Below are 25,779 nucleotides of genomic sequence, written 5' to 3' on the forward strand. Positions count from 1 at the left end.
CAATTCAACAAAAATAATTCTTTGGGACAACCCAGGTTCTCTTTGTAGCATTAGGGCCCTTATTCATTTAATTTTAAAAAAACATCCTACATAAATTTAATTGTCATAGTTTTACTTTTACGCCTACTAACTAAAATCTTCATTGCCCAGAGTCACTTTTGAGGTGTGGGCTTTTTGTTATGAAAAATAAAAAAGACAATGAATCAGTCTGTAGGTTGTAAAGTAATATTAATTAGTCTCTCAGTTACAGTCCTCTATTTGTCCTTGCTGAAGAAGAAACATAGAATCGAACGCTTTTTAAAATTCAAACAAAAACAAAAAAAGCATAAAACATCCCCCTTTCCTTTGAGATAAAAAAAAAAAAATTAGAGCTTGGGTGGTGAGGGAATTAAGTGACTATTTAAGTGAGAACTGGAAAACTGGGATTCCAAGGAGTTCCTTTGAACGCTATGTGCATCTTACTGTGTGTGTGTGGCTGTGCATTTGTTTTGACTGGCACGTTCATAAACAAATCACAGTATTTTTCTAAATGTTTTAAGAGATTGCCTTTTCAATTTTGATCCTGCAAGTCACTTAACCATGTTTATAATGTACCTGACTATTCTGAATATTTCAATCTGGCACACAAGCCAGAGCATGCTTCCAACCCAGAACAAGTATGCCCACCAACCCCCAAATAACCTTCATAACAAGACAAAAAGGAGACCACTTCTGCTACTGTATTGTGGGTCCTAAAGTTCCTCTTTTTTGTTAAAAACAAAAACAAAAAACCAGCTGTTAGGTGAAAATTAATTAAACAGGTTCACAGACTACACAATGTGTGGTGTACAAAACTTTTGTTCTTAGACATCTCAAGCTTATGGTCCTACATCTTCACATTTCTGTAAGATACTATGAATTAGTGTTAAGCTCTATATCGTGGGTGACATAACCAGGTGTTACCTGCCTCACCCAAACCTACTACTTTTTCTGTTATTTTTTGGTTCTCCGTTTTTAACCCACCTTTCCTAACGATTCTCTGACTAGATGAATCATCCATAAAATAAAAATCTAGTTTAACATGCTTCACATTTAACTTTACTAGAACTCTGAAGCAGACTTATGGCTTTCTGCAGAGCCCCTGCACATGAATGGAAGAGAAACTTGCTAAATATATTGCATTCAAATAGTGTATGGTGATAAAATGGGATGGAAGAGACCATTGAAGATGTCATCTGTATTTCACAGCTAACAAAAAAAAAAAAAAAATGTCTTATGATCTCTGGCATTCCACACATGCTATTAAACAGAAATTATTCCTCTGTGCTAACAAACCATATACTGTACAGTATGACTCAGTAACATAGTAGCATATAAACAAGTTTATTTAACGGCTCTCAGTACTAGGAGTTAAGCAGTTACACATTAGATAATTTAGATGCAAAGGGTGATAATCCTGTCGGTGTTTTTCCCCTTTAATTGATACAGCATTAAGCCGAGTATTTTTAAATAAGGCATAAAGATACATAACTAAAGCCAGAGTACAATACAGTTGATGAATCAGAGGTCTGATTATTTAAAATGAAAGAAGATGCAGTGTGTGTGGCAGCAGATAGACTCCTCTGCCATAGTATTTTAGCTCTGATTCTTCTCTCACTCTGCTTTTACATCAGTGTAATTTCAGTAGAATTACTCCTGAATTTACAACAGCCTATCAGAGAGGAGAATCAGACCTTTCTTATTAACCTTAGGTCTAATCAGCACAAAATAAATTATTTTGCAACCAGATGAAGGAAAATTTCCCTTTTTCTTTTCACAAACCACAGCGCCATCAGGTCCTCTGACAAGCGGCAGCCGCTCTGTGCCCCGAGTGACACACTCTTGTCGCCAAGCTGCAGTTATTTGCCACCTAACTGAGGGGTTTATCCTCACCTGATTAAAACAGGGTGTTTGTTAAACACCATTACACAAGTTAAAACAATGCGTCATCATCTTTATTTATAGATCTTAACTGCATTAAGTTGCCATCACCAATTGTTTTCTGATTGGACCTTTCAGCCAATAACTGTAACAAACAAAAAGCATCTAATAAGGATGGTCTTTCTGTCATTATGGAGGAGGAGGAGAAAAGGGGATTTTTTTGTTAACTGTTCAGGGTTTGCTTAGCTCTAAATCCTATTCTTACTAGGGTGAGCAGTATGTGAAGAGATTTGTTGGACTTGCTCAATCACTACTTTTTTAAAAACACATTTTAAGTCAAAACGCTGAATAGAGATTCTGCAACTAATTTGTTTATGGTCTACATATGCTAGTTTCACAGTTCTAGTTTCAGATACGCTGTATATTTAGCACATGTTCCTTGCTATTATTTTTTTCCCGTCTTTGTCGTAGTGAAATTTAATGAGAGGTACCAGATTAACAACCCTAGAGACTGTCATCCTACATTTACCCACAAAATATAGGCAATGGCAGTACAAGTTTTCCCTACACAGCCTACCTGACCCGCAGGGAACATTTATTTTTGATTGTCATATTTGAAAACAAGATTCTTTGATTAGGTCGTACACACTATGAACAGAATTTGAATTTGCAACTTAATTTAACCATTTGACCTTAACAGTAAATCCACTCAGGCAAAATTAATTACAAACTATTTTCCAGGTATTTTTGAAAACATCTTTTTATTTTCATTTAACTTTTAAGTGTTTTTTCACTGCACAAAAAATCCTAACAGTCATTTCAACATATTAAGTATAACAACCTGCGAATTTACTGCAGAAGGAGTTTACTGCAAAGATTAATTAGTCTTCAATGCTGTTCTAGTTGGTTACTCCAGCTGAAGACACCTTAAAAACATCTGGCTATTGCAAAGTTTGGCAGAGAGGAAACTAATTTCACTGAAGAGAATTATAACCAATTTCAGATTAACTGTTGTACTACTGCATGACAAATAGCTGAAAAGGCAGCAGAAAATTATGGAAATCTGTTTAATAGATCTCTGTTGAAAGTACGTTTGTCTATAAATACAGACACAGATCCTACACAAAGGCACATACTTCATTTTAAGCACAAGTAGTCCCATTGACGATAGTGGGACTACTCAAGCTTAAAGTTAAGAAAGTCCATCAGTGTTTGCAGGAATGATACCTATATTAAGCTATTTAATCTTTAGCAAAAACTAAAGCGTCCATCACTTATCTAAGCACAACGCAATAGCACTGAGCATGCCCTAAATAACAATATTCCCAATGTCCCTCGTTTCCAGTGTGCATGTCTGAGTTTAACATGTCTGTATAATAGTAATGTGTCTGCACACGTATTGTAGCTTTGTATAGATTCTTAGAGTCCCTCTCCAACCACAACTAACGTTTTATTCCTCCGAAATGAAGCTCTTATAATGAAATTTAAAATGGCAAAGGTTGTGAGATATTTTAAACAGTAGCACATTTAGACAATTTCAACCAAATTATGATACAATTAGCAAGTCACGGGGATCAAGTCTCATTGCAATATTTTAAAACAAAATGGTGGTGAGGGGGAATACAAACAAATGATAAAGTTTAATGGAGAGATATATTACCTGCTGTTAATTCAAATAAATTTGATGTCACATGATTTTTCCTTAACAATTTGATTTTAATTAATTTTACGACTCAACATGGAATCATGAAGTACACATTTGGTAGTATTTTTTAACTATTTTGTTTTTTGGAAAGAGATTAGTTTGTTTAAAAAAAACAATTATCAGCATTATTGGCTTTAATATGCCACTTCAAGTGAATTTTAATTATGAATTTTAAAAGATTATATTGGAACATATCCAAGGCTATAAATACTTATAACTCTGTAGGACAACCATAATGAAGTCTCTCATATTCATGTTTACAATATTAGAAGACCAGTCATGCCATTGGTTTTTAAGCAGAAATAGAAATGACTAGAGTGGTCTTTAAAAACTGATGGTGCAAGATAGCCTGTCCTGTGTTTTTAAATCTAAAAGCAGCTTGAAAGGAGCTAAGATGTTAGTTTTGAAATAAACAAACAGGTTAAATATCTGCCATCTTCTTGGGATCAGCATGAAGGAATGTTCCAATATACATGAATTGCAATGTCACATGAAAACAGAAGCACTCAATGTATTTGGAAACTATGAATAACAATCCTCCATGAAAAGCGTGCCAGAGGAGGAAAATTCTCAGTAAACCAGCAAATTCTATAAGGAAGTCTAAACAATAAACCATTCCTGCCAGTTACATTAGGAGCGTTAAGGGATGTGCATGCCTGATACTAAACTGAACAAAACGGTTGTTAATAAATTGGATGTAGACTAATAAACGTTTGATTAACCATGTGTATTTTAACAATTAAAATTTCATCCAAGAGGAACGTATCATTAAATTAATAGATTAAGTTTGAAATAAGGCAGTTGTATACCTGAAATAATTTCCTTTAGAGGCATTCTCTGACTCAAACATTAAAAACATTAAATAAACTTTGAGTGTTACCTTTAGTGTGATTTATATACTTAATTTTTTCCCCTATGTTCACTGTGAACAAAGATTTTGTATTAACTAATTTTAAATCTATATTTAAGTTACTCAAACAGTTGTGGTTTGTAAATAATCTTGTTTTAAAATAGTTAAATGACTTGCAGAGTTTCTTAAAACTACATCAATTAACTAATTTAATTGATTCTATAAAACTTTAAAATCTTATGCTCCAGTCAAACTATTACGTAACATGAATATTACTACTACACTTAAAAAGACATTGCAGAATTGATGACAGTGTTTTCGCAAGGCAGTTTTCTGACATTTTTTAAGGTTACTTTTTTTTGGCACTAAGGTATTCACTACATCAAACCTAAGCCAACATTTTACATCTTCAGATTTCATGGTGAGATTTCATTTTTCAATTACTTTATTTAAATATTCTTGTCTCTGTTCAGCCTGCTTCTTAGCAAGAGTGAAGTGTCTCAGAAACAAGTTATTTCAGATTTAAGGCTCCCTAACTATGGTATTTACAGCAATACGAACACAAGGCAATTTATTAGTACCCTGCTTTAAATGTATGCCAATGAAACCAAAATAAGAATGCAATTAATTTATAGGATACAAAATGGCCAAGTGGAAATATAAATAGAAGTCCTCAAGTCTTAACCATTATTATGAACAAATAACTTGTACTTTAGAGTGGAAATGAAAAATGTATCAAATTGCTCTTTAGTGAAGGAAAAATCTAATTTTTGTATATTACTAAATTTTGTATATTACTATCTGTCCACACACACACACACACTTTTCCCACATGGTTCAAAGCTATTACCATCTAGGGTAAATCATGCCACCATCGACTTATAGCAAATAACAATTACTCCATGTGTTAACAGAAAACTGAGAAAGCAGAATCAATAGTCACCTACCCAGAATGGCATGAGGCTTAAAATTAATTCAATAATCCACTCTCCTGCTTCAACCCCCACGAGCTAACTAGTGTCACTACAGAAGATTTTACCCACAAAGAACTCCCTCCTACTCTTATCAACATTGTTTAAACCCCCTACTCAGGTTAGTAAATGCACCCTCCTTGCCTTTTGCAAATTGCTCCAGAAACAATACTAAAGGGGGAAGGGGGGGGGCGGACTAAAAAAAAAACACAGCATAATTTAAACGCTAACGAGTTTGATTTTTTAAAAAACTGCTTAATCGGTGTAAAATGACAGAGATTCTCCTCCTAGCCCCCGCTCTCCACTCCACACACTGTGCACCTCGCTGGAGAGAGAAATATTGGAGAGACCCAGGCACGCTGCGGTAAAGTCTCTGAGTTTAGAAAGTGGGGGAAAGAGTTTTTTCAAGTTCTGCTTCTGCTAGGAAAAAAACGTGCGTGTGTCATTACAAAGCGGCCAAGTGAGTGACAGTTTCCTCTTCCTTCCCTGCGATGGGGCAGGTGGAGGGGCACTTGGTCTGGGGGGATGCACTAGCCCGCCCCCCCGAAGACCAAGAAACAGAAGGCAGCAGCATGGGGAGGACAGGAGCCGGGTATTTCATCTCAGCGCCCAAACCCTGTGCAAAGGGCTGCACGTTTCCTTTCAACTTGGAGCTCTTCGGAAGCAGCCCGGCTGAAATCCCCACTCCCCAGACAAGGGCGTGGGGACCGGTGCCTAAAGCATCCCTCGCTTCTCCCCGCCCCTCGCAGGCAAGGACCAGCGTCCAAAGCACCCCCAGGCGCCCCTCTGCGTCCCCACCGGGCCAGTGCCCCGAGCGCACTAGCGGGGAAAGGAAAGGGGAAGGGGTCGCACTCACCACCGGCTGCGGAAGGGGCTCGCCCCGGGGCTCTCAGCTCCCTGTCCCCGCACCGCCCGCCAGGGGAGAGAGGCTGGGGCAGCTGCTGCGCGCCTGGGAACTCCAGAGCCGGTGTAAGAGCAGGAGCTGCCGGGCTTCCCAATGTGCCCTCCAAACTCCTGACACAGCCCCAGTGAGCATGTGCGGAGTGTGTGTGCACATGCCCGCTGGGAACGTGAAGCCTCTGCCCTTACCTTGTCCCTTGCCAGGAGTCCGATCGCGAGCCCGGAGCACGGGGCTGCTGGGGAGCTGGACGGGCAGGTGTTGGGCAGCGGGGTTACAGGGCTGTTAGGGAATGGCAGAATTCCGGTCTGCCTCTGCAGTGCTGGAGCAAGGAGGAGGGGGGGATCCCTAGAGTGAAGTAAACGTTGGAGCCAGGCTTCATAAAGCAGCCCCCTCCCCCCAAAAATCATGAGATGGGCTTGAAAAATCACCGGAGTTTAAAAAAAAACCCAAAACAATAATTTGGGATTTATTTTAATTTGCTTTCTAGCTCTGAGCTTGCAGGGCGCACTTGGGTTACACATTCAAGCTTTTCTCCTCAAACATGAGGGCTAGAAAGTTGAGGGAGAGAATTCTGAGATGGTCACAGAATCACTTGTCTCCAGCTGAGGTCATAGGTAAAACACCAGATATTGCGAAACCTCACCATAAAATCACCATGGTGCCTTCGCTTCAAGATTTCAAACAGTGAGATGCATGGGGGTTGTTCCAAGTACTTTACAATCCAAGTACATTGTGCAAATAAATCTGCTACTAGGTATAATATGTTTCACTCTCAGTTGTCTTTCAGATTACTCTGAATTCCTCTTTTATTTATTACCCTCTTTGATTTTTCTTTTATTTGTGCTAGCAGTTGTTTAGCCTATTTTCTCCTTCTTCTGAATTTATAATGCTTCTTTTGCTGTTATCAAATCTGCCTCCTATTATAAAATGTTAATTGTTTCGCTGAAGAAGTACCTTTATAAAATGTGAAGGAATTTATAACAAAAGCCAATAAATGTTTTCAATCATTTTGTAAGGTGTAATAGAATAGTATGCTTTTGTCTGTATTAAGATAAATATGTAGCTGTAAAATGGTATAAGTATACATTCAAATATAAAATGTAAAAAGAAATTGATGCTGTAACTGATTTAAAGGGGGATGTTGGTTTCCACTCCAGTAAAACAATTGTTTTGTGGCAGTTTCCTTTTATACACATTGCTTCACAGACTGGTGACTTAGAGGGCTAGGGTCGGATCCTGCAAACACTTATGTGAGTAAGGTGACTAACCTGTGTTGTCCCGTTGAGATCACTGATGCACAGGGAGCAGAGCTTTTCACAAACCAGGCCGTGCATGTGCCGCCCCAAGCAGCCTCCTCAGATTTTGCAGTTCCTCTACCAGAAGACCCATCAGATACACACAGACTAGCTTGATACACGAGCCACACATATACAGATAGAAACACTCAGACATGTCCCATATATACATAAAAAGACACATGAGATGCAGAGATGCATTCTGACCCTCTCAGTATATACACCTTACTGAATCATGTATATCTCCCCACTCCTCCTCCAACCATATATGTACAAGTGCATACTCTCTACATCCACTTCTTTCACATCCACCCTACGTTCTCACCCATACAATCTATCCACACTCATCATGGATTTAACTCAAACTTTTGACAATGGAACAAAAACATCATTGCAACTAGACAGCTGGTTTTACTATCAAAATCCCTTGAATCAGCCTGACTGCAAAGTATTCTGACATTTCAAAGGAAATCTTGAGTCCAGCATCAGCTTGGAGCTGGAAAATTTCCTAATATGAACTGCCTTCTATAGCCCCCCAAAATCAAAACTCAGTTGTTACTCTCCCTCCTCTCCATAAGTTCACAGCACTAACCCACCACAGGTTTGCTGCAGTTCTGAATTTGTGTCACTCTCACACGTTAAATTAGCCTAAATCACTAGCCTGGACTACCCCTTCTCTGATTCTCTTCACCTAAACTACTGACCCAGTGACTGATCCACAGCCTATCCATAAGTAACCATGTCCTTCAGGAATAGTCTCTGCAGCTCTCCCTCCTTCCTCCAATAAACTGATTACCTGCTTGGTAAGGAGTCCTGCTAACAGGGCAAATACATAATAGTACTTTAAAAAGTTTTACATACAAAATGCACTTAGGCCCTGATTTAACAAAGTATGTTAGCAGCTGCCCAGCTTTATGCATGTGAGCAGTCGTATTGACCTCAGTAGGATTACTCATGTACTTACAGCTAGACACGTGCTTAAGTTATTATTCTTATTTGTATTAGTGCCTAGGACACCCAGTCATGGACCAATAGTCTGTTGTGCTAGGTGCTGTACAAATGCAGAACAAAAAGACAGTCTCTGCCCCCCAAAGAATTACAGGCAAAGTAATTATGAATTGGGGCCTGAAGCACTTATTATGAGCTGATGGATAAACATATTTATATCTTTTAGCATGTTTATTATTTATCTGAAGTACTTTAGGAATATGTTTAGTAGAGCAGTTTAAAAAGAGGGGGGAATTCACTTTCATTTTTAGTTTCATAATTCAAAATATTTTGACCAGTTCTGATATATAGCACCTTATATCACTTTTCATCTGAAGACCTTAAAGCATTTAGAATGTCGGGAAAGTTTTATTATTTCCATTTTATGGCTGGAGAATCTGAGGCAGAGAGAGGTAAAACCATTTGCGATGGGTTACAGAACAAATCAGGATTAGAAATTGGGATTTCCTAACTCCTAGCCCTGTGCTCATTCCAATAGAGCATGCTGTCTCTGTTGATTAAATAACAAATGGAAGTTGTGCATACATATGTGAATTAATAACAGTTCAGAATCTATATTTCCAATTACTAGATAGGTGTTTTATGTACTTATAGCTGAGACAGTTGAAAGGGGGCGGGAAGTACTGTACAGGCCATCTGGCTAATGCTCCCAGAAGGATGCTTTCCTTTAAAGGCATACAATTTTCTCCTCAGACACCTGGGAGAGAGAGTTGTCTACTTCACCATCACATGGGAAAAGGATCAAGACCATGAGAGTCTAGGCACAAGTGAAACTGTTCTCTACAGCTCATGCATAAATGTAACAGTGAAATGGACACCATTTAGTTGTTCATAGATTTTATTATTTACTAGATTTGTTATTCAAAATGGATTAACGTTCTGGCTAACTGTGGGAAATGTGGAACTGTACCTGCTGCTTTATTTCACTGTTATAGTTGTGTCCAACCCTGCAAAATTGCTGGAAACCAATTTAGTTTATTGGTTTCTTATGCATCTCCACGAGGGTGGTGGCATTCAATTCGGAACTGGTCCTGTCTCTTCTAGGAACTGAAAAGATAAAAATATTACCCAAAATGCAACTGGATGAATGCTGTATATTCACTAGAGCTGGGCAGGATCCTGAATTTCTATCCCATGGGAAATTTTGCATTTCTGAAAAAAAGTTCCAAATTGGAACAAAAAGTCAGAAGTGCAAAATTTCCCATGGAACAGCAACATTTGAACAAATCTGTTTCAGAAAACTTGAAAGGGAATTTTTTTAACATTTTCTGCTGGCTTCCTGGCTACCCAGTGAGGTCTCTGGCTGCACTGCTGTCAAGCTAGTCATACATCCAGGGGCACTGGGCAGTTCACTCAGCCGCCAGTCAAGCAGCCCAGGGAGCTAGCCACCTGGGGAGCTGACTGCCCATGGAGCCTGAGGTGCCCCAGTTCTACGGCAACCTGTCATGTGGACTACTCAAGAGCTGGAAGCCCCAGACCCACTGCACCCTCCTAGTCAGGCTGCTGGGAAGCTGGAGCAGGAATTTTCAGTTTCGTACAAACTGTTGTTTTTTCTGTCACAAAATTATTCCAAGGAAAAATTCCCAACCAGCTCTAGTATTCACCCTAACAGGCAAGAAACAAACACTGTTACATCAGGCCAAACAAGTGTTTCCCCAATATAGCAAACCAGGCAACAAAGGAGAAACACTTAACTTAAACTTAACTTAGCAGCACCTTTAGCGTTAGCTATTATGACCTTAAACCAACTTCTGATACATACCTAGAAAGCGGGAAAGTCATATTGATTCGAGTGGGGTTAAGGAAAGATTTGATGGGATACTGATCCAGTATTGCCAACCCTAAGCATCCAAAAATTATGCACAAAGCTGCAAACAATTATGAGATTGGCTTAGAAATCGTGATATATTATAAATAATAAGTTTAGGGCCCTTTTTATTTGTCTTCTATTATTTGAGTCTTTAGGGTGCAGAGTTTTTCAAACTTTCCTCTGCAACGATGAAGGCCAATAACTTCTCCCCCCCCCCCCTCAAAATGAAAGCTAAGATTCTTGGATAAAAATATGACCCTAAGAGCTAGGTCTATAAGAAAAACTCCAAATGTATGAGACTTTGTATAAAAGAGCTGGTGGCAGTATGGTCTCATAACAAATGATCCTCTGGATTGCAGTGAAATTTCCCTTCCCAGAACTAATGTATGCTTTCTTATTTTTAAATATGTCGTGAATTATTATTATTCATTATATAACACCATTAATTTACATCTGCTTAAAAAAAAGAGGAGAGGAACCAGGCCTCAAAGCGCTTACAATCTATACAAGACCAAAGTTATCCTAATCCTTACCTTTTATACAGATAAACATAGTTTAAAAACAAAAATTTCCAGATACTAGGGTTTAGTCCTGCAGGGGACTGAGTACATTGGCCCTGATCCAAAAAGCAGTTGAAGCACATCCTTAACTTTAAGCACCCAAGTAGTCTCAAATTGACTTCAGTACAGCAAAACACCTAAGTACCTACATGATTATCCTATAAGAGTATTGAGTTGCTCAAAGTTAAGCACGAGCTAAGTGCTTTGCTGAATCAGTGACAGCATGCTCACTCAATCCTCAGTAGCTAAGCACATGTTTTAACAAAGATCCCTATTCTAGCCTCTCTCATTTATCATCAGAACTGGAGGCATCTGTTTATTATATTTTTTGTATTTGTATTTATTTATAGCAAAGAAAAATCAGGTCATAATATTAAACAAATTCTTAGTTGTTTTTTTAGTACTTGTGAGGGACCAATATTTGTTGCTTTGCCTTCCACTGCTTTCAAATTCAGAACATTTGTAACTGATAAACAAAGTGCATGTTAGCAATTAAAGCTCAAAATTAGGTAGGCAGTAAAAAGTAATCTGAGAGGAGGACCATAGCTACTGATATTATTGAAGCTGTTCTTAAAACATATGGTTTCCAATCTTTAACACAATGCACAAAAATAAAACCCTGCACCCTATGAGTGCCTGATCTTTTCATTGCAAAATGAACAAATATGCCTGGTTGGTTTTTAGTTTTACATCTCTTTCCTCTTTCTGTTTTTAAAAATAGAATTGTGCCATTTTACTTTAGCTAAGGATCTGCCCCGTTGGTATCAAGCGGAGATTGGCTTTGTTAATTAATTTGCACTGCTGAATTGACTAGAAAAAAATGAGTTTTTATGTTTGTTTTTTAATAAAATAAAATTACAGATTTGCTTGAAAATTTCCACTGTCTCACAAAACAGGAAATGCCTCTTTTTTGCAATGGAAAAGTTGCTTTCACTGTAAAGATGGTGAAATTTCACAGAAAGAACATGTGTGGAAAAAGTTGTGATTTATTCCAGGATGGAATATTACCATACTTTACTGTGAAAAACCATGTTTGCTAGTAGGAATAACAAGATTTCACCTGTGGCTAGATTTGCCTAAACAATGGCTTTGCAAGTGGAAATTTTTAAGGTAGAAACTGAATCTCATAAACTTTTGATACAAATATTTAAAACAAATATGGGTCAATTTATCATTTTTGCCCACAGCCTTTTTATTAGATATTTAGTATAACACTGCACAAACACACAGTAACAGGACACAGAAATCTTCTGTTGTCCTAACTTATTAGCAGGTGTTGGAACATTACATGCAAATACTGACTGATTTCTGCTGACTCACTCTGACAGGTGCAGGTCACTAACCCTTCACAGGATATAAAGGAGATGGGAGTGTCTCTCTAGGTAGAGAAAACTAGGATCTGAAATAGGGAAAGTGACTGTTTGGAAAACTGAAGAATTGCTTACCTTGGGGAGAGGTCTTGGGTTGAGATTTGTTATTTTATTTCAGTTATCAGTAGCTAATTACCCCAGGAAGCATTTGATAGCTAGCCCTTTTTTTGTGTGCAAATGTTTGTTTTGTATTAGAATGGTGTTGGGCCTCATCCTGTTTGCATAAGCAGTTAGTAACTATCTAGAATTTGTAACTTTATCTTTAAATATGTTGGAGAATCTGTTTTCCTCAATGTTATTTGCCTCACTTTGGCTTATTTCAAGAAATCTTAGCTGGCTTTGTACACTGAACTGTTGCTTTAGCTAACTTCCTTCTAAGTTACATTACACTTGATGGAGAAACTAGGGACCAACTCAGTTGTACTTTCAATGTAATTTAACTACAGCATAGAAACAGGCTTTCAAACCTTTCACCAGGCTGATTTATGAGCGGAACTAAAGCTTGCTTAGTACAACATTTTCACAGTAAGAGTTACATTCCCACAAAAAGGAACACTGTCAGGTACAATGACCATGAGTCAATCCTGCCAGACTAACTGTTCCATTCAGATGTTTTAGGGCAAATCTGGCAGCCCTAAAACTCATCAGAAATATTCTAAGTTTGGGGTTAGAATTATAGAAATATTCTAAAGCACGTTCTTTTACTACACATTTGAAAGCATAGTGAGAATTCTCCATGGTGGAAACAAGAATAAATGCATTTTGGAATTCTCAGAAGTTTAACTAGTTTGTCATTTTTTTTCTCAATAAATCTTAATTGGATCATTTAACCTATTTTAGATAAATGATGGAAGGACAGACTGTTTATTGAAGAGTCACAAAACACCCATTTGGAATACCTTCAAAATGCCTAACTCTTATTAAAGAATGCAAGTGACTCCAAGCTGCAAAGATCCATAAAGCAGTCTAATCAATTTAGAGGAAAGAGCACATGGACATAGATTTCAGGTGGAAAGCACCAGTACCTTTAGTCTACTCAGCTTTTCCAGCCTGTAGCAATACAGTATCTGACAGACGGTTTTGATAAAGCTGGGAGATCATTTGCAGGGACTTCTGTCTAGGCCACACCTCCACATTAAGGATGAGAGTAGCTCATATCCTCCTGGTACATCACCAACGGCTGTATTTAACCTTCAGATGACTCTTTGGTCACCCCCATGGGGTGTAAAGCAAAACTGTAAATCAATGAGATTTATAGTTTGGGAGCTATGCGCTGCAGAGGATTTTCTAAGATCTGTTTCTCCAGGATAACTTAAAAAAATTACTTTTCTGACTAAATGTTTCCTTTTCATTTGGTGCTCAAGTAGACAATTTATCCAAATGCCCCCTGATATTCCTAAAAAAATGCAACTTCTCATGTTTGTTTTTATTTTTTAAATCCTATTTTCAACTTTCACTAATTACTGCTTAATAATGTAATGAGTGACCAAACAGGAGACCAGGCTTTGTGTATTTCTTCAATGCAGGGAAAGAAAAAGCAAACGTCAGCTCTATCCAATAAAAGTTCAGTCCTGACCCAAGAGTTTCACTCATCTACTATGTTATCAGGAGAATAACTTTGGAATCTCTTCTCTTTGAAAGCCGCAATTGCAGGAGGCACTGTGATAAGATCCCTAGTTGGCTTAGGGCTATTTAAGTACTTTTACTGGCTCGGAATTGGGATCCTTGTAAATATATGAAATAGAGATTTGAGTACAGTATGCCATCCAAAGAATAATTGTATACGTATGGCCTGTAAACTCAGTTTAGACTATTATAATATTTTGCACTTTACATCTTCAAAGTGCTGTACAAATATTAATTAATGGATCCTCAGAACACCTCTATAAGGCTTTTATTATCCCCATTGAACAGATGGAGAAATGAAGGCAGAGAGGTGAAGTGACTTGTCCACTGGCCCCAGCTGACTCTCATATCAATGTTTGTTCTTGTTTGTCTTTATTTTTTCAAGTAGATTATAAAACAATATTATCTGGAGATGGATGGATACAGCCCCTCTAGGTTCTTCCATTAATCTACCTAGTGTTTTGTGCTAGAGATGAGTGAACAAGTCTGAATAAAATAAGAGCAAACCCAAAACTTAGGCTTAAGGTCAGTTTTTCAGAACAGGTGACTGTATAATTGCACACCTAGTTCTGGTATGCAGACCCAATAATCAAATATGCAAACAGCCAATGCGGGTCTTATGCACATAACAAAATCACCATATGTTTACATGTGCAATTGTGCACTTGGCATGTTTGAAATCTGATCATCGGCATTTTACTGTGGCTCAAAAGAGTTTGGTTAACATTTTTTCTTATTATCAAGAGTCTCTGCTAATTCCTGGCTTGGATCAGAACAGGAAGTGCCAAAATACAATTCTAAATTATTCTCATGACAGTACTGTATATCCAGCCTGACTAGGACCTTGAATACCAGAAATCCCACAAGGAAAAAACTGTTCCTGCAAAATTTCTAACTCAATATATTCAGCGAAGTAATTCTGAGACGTACCAAATGACACCAATATTTGAATATTTCTCCAAATCAGACAGAGGCCCTGATTTTGCAGACACTTGAGGTCGATGAGGTTACTCACCCAAGTTATACATGTGCTTACATGTTTGCTGGGCCCGGGGTCCACACAGCACACTTTTTGTGCAGTGCCCACCTAACTCTTTTTTTTTTTTTTGGTAATGTATTCACAATTCCAGCTTCTTTTTCTGCCCTTGGGAGTGTATGGAAAATGTCACCCAGGTAGCTTATTTAACAGCTCAAATTGGGAGGTCAGCAATTGATTCTTCAGTCAGATTTCATGAGCCACTTTTTAAATATTTCAAATGTTGCTGATTATAATGTAAATTTGCAGTGGTCCAGTATGCATTGCCCATACGTATAGATCTGAAATATTGAGTACATTACAAACAGCAGGTTACACTTCAAAACAGTTGGTTCACAGTGTTCAAGACCATTCATCATTTTTATTATTCTAAAGGACTGGAAGGGCTTAGAAACTTTCCTAGGAAGCAGTATGGATTCTGAACAGCTGCACTACAATTCCTACTCACATTAGATTGCGGATAGAGCATTGATTTGCAGTAAATGTTCTCGGCAGCCAGGAAGTACTGAAACTGGCAAACCTTCTCTCACAAGATTTTCACTTCTGAAATAAAAAAACATGCTGGTTATTCTGATTTAGATAATCACTGTGGGCCTCATTCACCACTGCATCACACCATAAAACTGGAATATCGCAGGGGTATAGTTAATAGGGATCAGACACTATCAGGGTCATTGCAGAGGGCATGCTTGCTATTTATGTAAGAGTTTCTGTGGCTGCATAAATGGGCATTGTGTAAGAGGAGCAAACTTTTTGTATGTTATCTCTATAGATATACACTAAACAATGCAATATTTAGGAAAATAGCCAATTGAACATACATACACACGCAAATCTAGATTTTCAGAATAACATAATAAAATTGCAAAAATGCACATGTTAGCAGACATAAGTATCACAGCTGCATGCACAGTTATGCTAATTCCACATGCAAATGATGCATGTATCTTTACATATGTAGTTCTGAAAACAATTTTAACATTGTATATCCAGAAGGATTACAGAGCACTTTACCAAAGGTGCATATGCCTCAACATGATATTCAAACTCTACACAAATCACTGATGAAACTCAGCACCCTCTGCTCACAACACTATTCAACAGTTTAGGGAAAAGTAGCGAACAGAGTTAATTGGAAATTTTCAAAAAAAAAATTCTCATGGGAAAATATACTTTCCTTTTAAATTATATCCACAGGGAAATGTCAATTTCAATTAAATTTTCCAATATACTGATCAGAAATTTCTAACTGAAAAATTTCATTTTGAGTCAATATTTTCTACTGGAAAAGGGGGAAAATAAGAACTTATTTTCAAGTTGGGAATAATCTACTTTTAACACTGTTTTTACTGAAAACTTTCTTTAGATGGGGAAAAAAAGTGGTTTTTTTTCCAATACTTTCTCACACACTTTTTACCATCATTACTTTTTTATTTTAGGGGTGTGAGGGGAGAAAGTAAGGGAAGAGAAGAAGGAAAAAAAAACCCAAATTCCTAATGCAAAAATTAAAAACCAAAATGTTTCACTTACCAAAAACTGAAATTACATTTAAATTGAAGTGAAATGAAACATCAACATTTTGAAACAAACCAACAACAAAATATCATTTTTGAAATGTCTTTTGAAGTGAAATGAAATGACAATTTTTGTTTCAAGTTTCTAGATAAAAATTCCTATGGAAAACCTAATGAATTTTTGGTCAAAAATTTTTGAAAAATTGTTTTCCATGAGAAAAATTTAGGTTTTCCAGCTAGCTCTACTAATGAAGTAGAAGGTTTTATCCAACTGAAGTAGGAAGAGAAATTTAGGCCAGCTTAATGTAAATTACTCTAGTTGGAAAAATTGAGACATTTTTGGTATTTGACATTTTCAGTTCTGTAAAAATCCCTGTGTGGCAAACCTATGAAGAAAGATAAATTAAACTGAGCATTTACTCATAGATTTTAAGGTAATTTGTCAAATATACACTATAAAAAAGGATCAGATTCCTAAATCAATTAGGCTAAATTCAGTATTGACAAGTGTTGTGATTTAATTGTGAGTGTCTCAATATTTGATGTTATTCCTATAGCTCCAGCACTTGGAGTCAGGTTATTTCATGGAAAATCTCAGCTTTTATTTAAAAAAAAAAAAGGTAAAGTAAGTTTCTAGCTCTCATAGCTGCAGAGAAAAGCTTGAAAAGGTTAATCCTATAGGCTCAAAAATCAGAAGGCCAAAAAAGCTAATTCAAATTTTATTATGTTTAAAAATCACATGATTTTTAAGCAAATCTCATTATTTTGGGATGCCTGAATTATCCTGATTTTATACTTGTGGTTAGCAAAACTGTAAATGGAATTCAAGACAACAAGCCTGTGTATCTTATGTGTGAAGACACTTACATGTTTCTCTTCTGTATATGTCCTTGTTGTTTGTATTATGATTGCACCTAGAGGTACTAGCTGAGATCAGGGAGGCATAGTTACAGTTGCTGTTCAAACACATAGTAAAAAATAGTCCCTGCCTTAAAGATTTTACAGTCTAAAATACACACAAGACAGACAAAACACTGGAGGGGGGACAGTGGCATTAACTCTTGCCTCGTAAGATCTCGGGAAATTAATGCAGAGGATACGAGAGTTCCATGGCCTTTGGGTGTGTTTTTTAAGACTTCAATTCTTCTGGATTGTACAGAAAAACAATTCCCTGCAAAATGCCAATTAGAAAATAAACTCACGTCTTGACAGTTTTCCACTGAGGCACGTATAACCTCCAAAGTTGCTGTTCTTCCATAGCTTTTGGGATGAACTTTACTTTCATCACAGAGGGCTTTCTCCTTTGTTTTTTAAAGGCGTTCTCTGCCAAGCAAAGTAAGTGTTTTTCTCAAGTGCAGTTTTCTGAAGGTACTGAGGCATGTTGAATACAGAAAGTAATTTGTTACCTCGGGCTGTATGTGTCTTGTACTAAAAATTACAAGATGGGAATGAGAGTATACTTTGGAAAGGCTGTGCAGTGAGAGAAGAACAGGTTGTGGCTAATCTCATTCATTCACTGCAGATAAGAGAGGCACTACCCTTTTTTATTTTCTTGGCAGGATCAAATCCTATCTATCTATCAACAGGAACAATTGTTTCTAAATCAAGAGTGCTCTGATTAAAAATGATACGGCTGGAAAGGCTGAGGAGAAACGCATAAGAAAAAGGCCCTCATGTGTGAGCTTCTAAGGAGAGACTGTCTGTTCAGCACACAGGCCAGTCAAAATATGCTTTCTGGCAGAGACATTAATAAATAGACCAGCTTCAATAGATGGAGATTTAAGGGTAAGAGACTGTAATGTTGTTCTAAAATTCTTTTGGGCTGGAGCTTAAATCCAATTTTAATGAGGTCATAGAAAATAAATTAATGTTCTACTATCTTCCAAACAATATCTTCTTTGTTAAGCACGAAGATTGAAAAGATTTTTTTTCTTGCTGTGTGCTTAAAACCGTGTAAGAGCCACCTCCTCTTCTCTCATTTCCTGAGTACAATGCCACGTGATATCCCTCACTTGACTACATAAATATATTCATCCAGCATCCACAAGTACTATGTACAATTGACAAGTCTCCACCTTCTGCTTCCCTTTGTATCAGATGTCAAGAGTTAAATGAAGGGACCAATTTCTTGGAGAAAATACAGAACTGCTGAGTGACAACAAAATGAGCATAATGGAATCTATAGTGGAATAGTCTCCAGTGGAAGTGATGGAAACCTCATCATTCAAAAAAGTTAGCATTCTTGCCAACTCCCATGATTTTACTGGGAGTCTTACAATATTAAGTGTTTTTCTTAAAGCTTCAGCTCCTGGATTCCAGTGATTATGTGGGGATTTCAGTTTATACAATATAAAAAAAATTTAAATTGTTTTTTTAGAAAGAAGTCTTTTAGCCCTCATGGTTGTAGAAAAGAGCTTTGTAACATGAATCCTCAAGACAATAAGACTAATAAAAAGGACCCACAATTAATTATTTTAAAAATCCAATGATTTTTTAATCCTTAAATTTAATCCTTAATAGTGAGACAACCCACTAGACAAAACACTGTCAGGAGCATCTCTGGACTATATGGGATGTAGATAGACTGGATAACTTGATAAGTCCTTTGCATTTCTTATGCCTATGATCCTCTGAACATGTGTAGGTGTACGGTGTGCAGCCTCTCAGTCTACACAGTCTTTTGTGTGCAAGTCAGGAAGTGCAAGCTGTATGCAATACCTGCACAAAACTGTTTGTGTAAGCCCTGGCCTATGACCTGAGTGTATGTCTTGGATTCAGATCTATGTCCATGGTGTGAATATCCACTTAGATTTAACCACTTAGATTGAGTCCAATTCTTCAAGTCCACAATAACTATGAAAGCACTGCTCATCAAAAGACGGGTTTGTTTAGCATAAGTGGGCCTAGCAACCGAAGACAGCTGTTTGCACATACTGTCAAACTCTTGTCATGAGGAGGATTAACAACACATTCAAACCTAACGCTAGTCATGTTCTGTCCAGAACAGAGAGAGAGTATAGAGAATGGTTGAGACGATTAGTGCAAAAGAAGAAAACTATGGGGTAGATGTTGTCTGGTGCCTCACACTTTCAGGAGGACTTCATTATGTGCAGACAGGTGGTATTTTACTACAAATCCTAATGTTCATCTGGATTCCAAAAGGAAGTGGGTGTGAGGAGAAGGTGGATATTGGAGTGAGTTGTCAGATGAAAGCTGTGGTGTAGTAATGGTATATTACATTAGCCACAATAGATGATGTTCCGCAAAAACATGATCACACTGTTTATCACCTCTGGATAAATTTCAGGGTGCTTCATTGCTATAGACAGGCCTGGCACATTTGCTGTTGATGATTTTTCATTAGCTGCAGCCGTACAGACTTAGTGTAACTCTTTTACTACATGGAAATTTCAAAAGATATCAGAAGTGATTAGAGTTAGTTTTAACAGCTCTTCTTCAAGCAAATTCAACTAATAGTAGCATGGAAACCACTTCTCTGGCAGCTGCAACGATAGTTGCCAACTTTGGTTGGCCATATTCCTGGAGTTTCATCAGATGACATAATCTCTAATGCCTGGAGATTCCCGGACAATCCTGGAGTGTTGGCAACCCTAGCTGCAACCAGTTGGGACAAGGGGCAAGTGGTCAGTGTGTCACTGATTGCCTACTAGCTGTGCGAAGCAGAGTGTGTATTAAACTCAAGGTGGACGATGCACCATTCCAAAGCATTTTGTGCAAATTAGAATGCACTTACAAGTAGCTCTGTAAAATTTCACCTTCCAAAGGTCTGAGCTAATCCTGCTGGGATACGAATCTGAGATTCCAGGGAACATTTCAAACCTGATGCTTAGCTCACTAAGCCACTATATGCAGTGCCTGCACTAAATAGCCACGGAGTGTTCTTTATATGTACACACAATTTAATATCTTTGCCAAACATTTTCACCTCCCTCCCTCCCCTGACCCATCACCTGCTGGTGCCTGCAGCGTACAAATTTGAGAGTTTTCTTTATGAGTTGCACATAAAATCCACACCTCTGGTCATGCATGAGAAACTGCGGAGAGAGCCTGATTCAGCCCTGAAAGCATTCAATTTTTTATGGGCAAGACCTTTACGGTGGTGTGTTTTTTCAGAAATATGCAGAGTATGTAATGCCTGACCCTCATAACCACTCACAGGTACTAAATGACACACTTCTGGCAGGGAACCCAACTGACTAATTATCCACGCAAATTACTTATCCACTGACTTCAAAAGAAAACCAGCTAAATGACCCCAGTTGTCAGCAGAAAATTAAGAAATGCATAGGAGGGTGAAACCCTGTCTGTCCCCTCCTCCGCAATAAAATGAACCATGATATTCAAGGAAGTGGTGAACAACCAAAAATAGAAAATTCTTGGGGTTTTCACTTGAGGATACCAGTTTGCTCTGCTGGTCACTAGCATGTACTACACCAGGACTATCACACTGTATGTTGTAGCTGTTCAATCATCCATTAGCTTGCACTTTTTTTTTTTTTTTTTTGGTGTGGGGAAAGAAGGGATTCCTCTATTATTTAGACGGAGAACAAGTTTTCTCTTCAAGTCTGCTTTCAGCGTAAGCCTTCTTTTCCAAAGTGGTGTCCCAAGACTTGCTAGAGTATCAAGTACTGAAAGTTTTCAGAATTCATTGATGATAGCATCATAGTCTGATAGAGTCTCATGGCAAATTCCATGGTCATTCAAAATTAATTACTGACAACTTGATCAAAATGTATGTATTGGATCATTTGAACTATCTGGCGGGAGGAGCTATAGCCTATCAGAAAGTTATGCTAGATGACTAGGTCCCATTTTACCTTCATGCTATATACTGCATTCACTCAAGTCACTCTGCTATTCCCTTGAGGAAACAGCAGCATAAGAAGTCCATAGTAAGTATTTGCTCTGGCCTAACACAGTACAGTTATGTGAATGTTTTGTATTTGTGATCACCATTTCATTCTAATTTTAATCTTCATGTAAAGGGATTCTGCACAAATAGTCCTGATGGTCTCAACAGGACGACTTGCAGAGTAAGGTACTAGTCAGCGTGAGAAATGGCAGCAGAAGCTGGCCTTTATGCAGTGGCCTAATTGTTAAAGGTTGCTATGGAGGGATTGATATTAATTTTGCAAATCATCAAAGCTAGTTTAATAAGACCTTCCCCATAACTTTGTATTCTGAAACTTAACTTTCATTTGGAAATGACAATTTGTTTAAGTAACAAAAGAAGCAAAAGAGAAAACATTTAACACAATCATTATGAGGACCTTTTGGAATTTCTTCGCCCTTTCTTTTAATGGAAGTTTTTTAGTACAAATACAGATGGCCAGATGTTTACGAATTAAGCATTCGATCCTGCACCTAGCCAGAGTGTGTGATGGTGTGCACAACTCTAGTAAATGCATATGGAAATGACCATAAGTCGTTATTTGCATACGTAATCTGATAGTTACACACCCATCTTTTAAAAAAGTTCTGTAGAGTGTTGCCTTTAGTTTCTCTGGGGTGTGGATTATAAACAGAACAAAAGTTGGTGCTTGCCTATTCAAGCCATAGATATCTTTCCAGTGGGAGAGCGAGGTTATCTACCATGAATTCAGGTTCTGAACTGGGCTTTTTTCACACACCAGAGTGGCAGCCTGTTCAGCACCTGCTCACTGTGGAGCAATCCAAGGCACTCTTCTTCCCATAGGGTTCAGTACTTCAGTCAGGATTACAAGGGCATGGGGACTCTTGTATCGTTTTCAAGGGACTCCCCCATGGGTGTCAGTCACTGGTGTTGATGAGCCTCCAAGGGAGGCATACCCAGCCCTCTTCAGAGACAAGCACCTCATAAAGCAGGATGTAACAGTAGGGGGAAGCTGAGGCTCTCCTCACGGCACCCACACTGTCAGAGCTGCCAGTAAATGCCTTGCGCATTTGATAGCGAGAAACCAATCCCCACTCACAGTGCTCCTGTCCAGACAAACATTTGTTTCCTTCTGGTGCCAATAAAATAATTAGAAAAACTTCTTGGGGGAGCATGGGGGAATGATTTCTGGAAACTCGACAGCAAACTGCATTCCCCAAGTCACTACACTTGGTTAGTGTTTTTCACAACACTGCTAAGCTCTAGATAATGGTATGCATAACCCTGAAGAGGAGAAACAGAGAGACAGGAAATTATGGCTGAACGTGTGTTTTCTTAGGGAGTTTGTGCTCACTGTTGGAGTAGTCAGTGCCAGATATTGTGCAACACAGCGAGAAGTCCCTTTTCAGCTGAGTTCTGCGAAAACTCAGCCGGATTGTAGTGAGATGTGAAAATCTCCAGAAGAAATGTCCTTTAATATAGGCAGCTGCCTCAGCTTGTGCCATATTAAGAACCTGAGAGGCCTTTCACAGTATTGTAAATCAGAAGTGTTCAAAACCCATGAGTCAGCCCTCCCCACAAATTATGAGATTTGCTTAAAATCATGAGATTGTGAAAAAAATAATAAATTGTGGGTTCCTCTGGTTTTTGGCCCTTTAGGATTCATGTTTTCAAGCTTTTCTCCGCAACCAGGTGGGCTATAAACCTACTTGTATTTTAAATGAAAGCTAAGGTTTTTACATCATGTCTCCGGGGATTGGGGCTTTATGAAAAATTCCAAATATCACAAGACTTGTGGAAAATCATGAGTGTTGCAGTGTGTGGTGCTGTGGTTCTATCTATTATTTGTATTATCATAGCGCCAAGAAACCCTTCATGGACCAAGACCCTGTTGTAGGTGCTGTACAAACACAGAACAAAATGACAGTCCCTGTCCTACAGAGCTTACAATCTAAGTATCACATAAGAGACAGCAGCTGGATACAGGCAAACAGGGGACTACAAGGAAACAATGAGACAGTTTTGATCAGCACGATAGGCAATGGTCTCTGCACACCAGCAGTCCAACAGTTGTGAAGTTTTTTGTAGGCCTCATGCATGAGGGGAGTTTTCAGGAGGGATTTGAAGGTGGATAATGAGGTAGCTTTATGGATATTTAGGGGGAGTTTCTCCCAGATGTAAGGACCAGCATAGAAGAATACAGAGGTACTTGTTTGAAAATACAAAAAGTAGGTGATGGGAGGCTGACATCACAGGCTGAGTGTAAGCAGAAGTTGTCCTTTCAATACTGAATGAGAGATGGTAGGTTGGTGGGGATAAGATGTGAAGGGCATTGAAAGTGAAGACGCTGGCCTTATGGACTTAATTTTTAAAAGGTCAGAGGAGCATGACAGTGCACATTGATGTGAGCCTAACTTGCATGTTTCGTTTCTGTGAGCGTGCAAGCCAGGTATTTATGGACACATATGGCCTTTAATTGGTCATTTGCAAATGCATGAATGCACAGGGTAGCATGTGACTGTGCATGCATGTTTGCACTCAGCTTTGAGCTTTTGGCTGTATGTACAAAGGAGTGAGACATTTTCTAATGAAACCTGAAGCCAGGGACAACTCACCTAGTATTGGGTTTCTTTATGAACATGAAACGCAGTAGATGGGTAGTTGCTGAAAGTATGTCAAGGCTTATTTAAAAAAAAGGGGGGAGGGGCAGAGGCTTCTCAAGCTAAGGTATGGGATACCCCTTTCTTTTCCCACCCTCACCCCTCAATAGTTCCCTGGATGCTGCCTTGCCTTCTGCTTTCTCTAGGAAACGGGTTGGCTTGATGGCCTTTCTCCACATGAATTTCTGATCTCTTCAGGAATGGCCAGCTAGGACTTTTCAGGACAGGGGGGCATATTTAAACCGCTTTTCAAAGGAGACAAGGGAACGGCAAGGGTGGGGGCATTATGGTAACAACATCGGACAGAAAATACTGTCATTGTGAAGTTACAGAGGAAAAAATATAAAAGGGATAGATAGATAGATAGATAGATAGATAGAATTTCACAGGAGCCCTGAGAAGGTAGCACATTGCCCCAGCATACATATTGACAAAACCTGAACATACAGTTTGAAACTCCCCCCTCCCCAACCATTTCAATAATTGACTCTTTACACATTCACCACAACACCCAGGTTAGTCACACTGTTCTGCTACCATAAGTCTTCAAGATGAGATCTGGATGTGGAAGCAGAGGCTTTTATGGTAAAATGAATGTCTCAAGTAGAAACCAGCCTATCTGAGCTGTGCAAATAAATAATTGACATGAAATTTAGAGAGCACCATAAGGAACAGATCCAATTTACAGCTTCGCTTACATGGGTTGTCCGTTTACACCTTGCATCACAGACTAGTGGTATCATTGCAGTTTGCATCAAAGCTCTAGACCACTGTCCTGATTCACCATTGCATTCCTTCATTTTTACCCCAGAATAATTCCACTGAAGTCAGTGAAGTGACTGGAGTACACAGTAGTCTTTATGCCAAAAAAATCAATGCTTCAAGCCTCTGGGTTTCCTGACAAGCTGTCTTTCTTTACTTCAGTTCTTTATCCCACTTGGGGATCTTGATGGGTTCACATAGTGTAGAAGATTTTTCTGTTGCCTCAGGAGAGCAAGTTAGGTGCTACAATTAAATATTGAATGCCAGATTTTTCATAGCATGGGAAGAACAAAACAAAACATCTGTCTGAATAATGCTGAAGGAGCAGGAACTAAGCTGCTCTTTAAAAATAAACGCAATACTGAAGATGGTGATTGAGATAAAGTTACAGCCAAAAACTATGCATGATAGGATGCTCAGAAAATGTTCTTTTGTTAGTGGTTTGCAAATGTAGGAACAATATATTAAAGCGTTGTTTTTACTTGGTTTAAAGTGCAGTTCTACTCTGAAAGATGACCATGTAAAAATGCACCATTTCAATCACGAGATATGCTGCTTTACTACATTCTGTCAGATTGACTGACTTTGTCGTGCCTAAAAAAGGGTTTTACTGCTTTTTATTCCTGTTAGCCCTGCAGAGCCAAAGCAACAGAGACTGAGTTCATTGAAGATTCCACTGTGTGCAACAGAGCTTACTAAAATTTACCTGTGTGAGTCCATTAAGACAATGTGGTTACATGAGTGTCACTGAGGGTCTAATTTGGTTTGCAGAACCTTTACTGCTGGTGATGTTGATACAAGATTGAAAGAACCCAGAACTTGGCTTTCTGAGGTAAGTTTGCAGGACAGTAGATATATATTAAAAAAAAATCATTTTACTTGTAAATATCACACTTGATACAGAAATCACCATGTGGAATTATATATGCAGCTCCATGA

The 25,779-nt window shown here is 38.3% G+C and overlaps 2 protein-coding genes and 1 long non-coding RNA gene across 6 annotated transcripts in view; 1 reads left to right on the forward strand and 2 right to left on the reverse strand.

Moving 5' to 3' along the window:
• Nucleotides 1–6,565, reverse strand: part of EYA2 (EYA transcriptional coactivator and phosphatase 2) — a 154,316-nt gene extending 147,751 nt beyond the window's left edge. For 2 of the 4 annotated variants that reach the window (XM_054045311.1, XM_054045312.1), the window contains exon 1: nt 6,282–6,420. The gene's annotated coding sequence lies outside the window, so the exon portion shown is untranslated. Of the gene's footprint in view, nt 1–6,281; nt 6,421–6,514 lie in introns of those variants that run through there. The other 2 variants (XM_054045313.1, XM_054045314.1) reach the window with 2 other exon arrangements.
• Nucleotides 1–25,779, forward strand: part of LOC128846308 (uncharacterized) — a 304,287-nt gene that overhangs the window by 168,616 nt on the left and 109,892 nt on the right. The window lies entirely within an intron of this gene.
• On the reverse strand, nt 9,607–17,824 carry LOC128846310 (uncharacterized). Its single transcript, XR_008446758.1, has 3 exons — nt 17,748–17,824; nt 15,480–15,574; nt 9,607–9,676 (listed from the first exon to the last, which is right to left on the reverse strand). It is a non-coding gene; the product is annotated as an uncharacterized LOC128846310 (long non-coding RNA).

The sequence above is a fragment of the Malaclemys terrapin genome, chromosome 12, assembly GCF_027887155.1.
Source record: "Malaclemys terrapin pileata isolate rMalTer1 chromosome 12, rMalTer1.hap1, whole genome shotgun sequence".
NCBI classification, from domain to species: Eukaryota; Metazoa; Chordata; order Testudines; family Emydidae; genus Malaclemys; species Malaclemys terrapin.